Here is a 1,158-nt window from a genome sequence, read left to right as displayed (position 1 = left end):
TATATATATATATATATATATATGTACACATCCACACAAATACACACATTTGCTCACACACATACACACACGCAAACACACACACATCCACGCTTGTATGTAAAGCACGTAGCCTTCGTTACCGGATACAATTTTCGTCAGCCGCCAACTGGAGATCACAGAGATTTTGGATCCTGGCCACAGCAACCACCTCCGCTCACTCAAAGCACGCAATCGTGCCGAACAGCATTTGTGCTACCATGGAATGACCTGGATTTTTTAGCCCATACTGGTGCAAACTTTCTCTTTCCGCCCTCCATGCACCCGCCACACTAAACCGCGCACAGCTGTAACCACTTCTACCGTACAATCGTTATTTTGCTTTACTCTAGGTTGATGGTTTGTTCGTTGCACTTATGTCTGTCTTTCTGTCATGTGAGTCACACTTAAGGACTATGATGATGATGCAATTTTACGTTTAATATTCTAGTTTACAATCATTAAACAAGGCACGTGTGTGTGCGTGCGTGCATGCGTATGTGTGTGTGTGTGCGTGCGTGCGTGCGTGTGTGTGTGTGTGTGTGTGTGTGTGTACTTGTGCATGTGTATTGTGTACATTTCTGCCTATGCATGTATACACACGCGCACACATACACATATATAAATGCATACACAAATAAATATATATATGTATATACACACATTCACACACACATACACACAGACATACACACAGACATACACACTCACACACACACACACACACACACACACACACACACACACACACACACACATATATATATAGACACAAATATAGATAAATGCACGCAAAAAAGTGGATGGCTTAATGTTTAGGGGTATTTGCCTCACAACTGTAAGCTCGGTAGTTCGATTCCCAGTGACACGTTTTGTCCTTAAGAAAGACACTTTATCTGCCGTTCCCCCAGTATCCTCAGTTGATAAGACAAGTACTTGTATTTCAAATAATTTTTTGTGTATATATAGGTGCTGGAGTGGCTGTGTGGTAAGTAGCTTGCTTCCCAACCACATGGTTCCGGGTTCAGTCCCACTGCGTGGCACTTTGGGCAAGTGTCTTCTACTATGGCTTCGGGCCGACCAAAGCTTTGTGAGTGGATTTGGTAGACGGAAACTGAAAGAAGCCCATCATGTATATAT

This window comes from Octopus bimaculoides, chromosome 24, assembly GCF_001194135.2.
Source record: "Octopus bimaculoides isolate UCB-OBI-ISO-001 chromosome 24, ASM119413v2, whole genome shotgun sequence".
NCBI classification, from domain to species: Eukaryota; Metazoa; Mollusca; class Cephalopoda; order Octopoda; family Octopodidae; genus Octopus; species Octopus bimaculoides.
The sequence above is the reverse complement of the archived record's forward strand: the minus strand, read 5'-3'. Positions refer to the sequence as shown.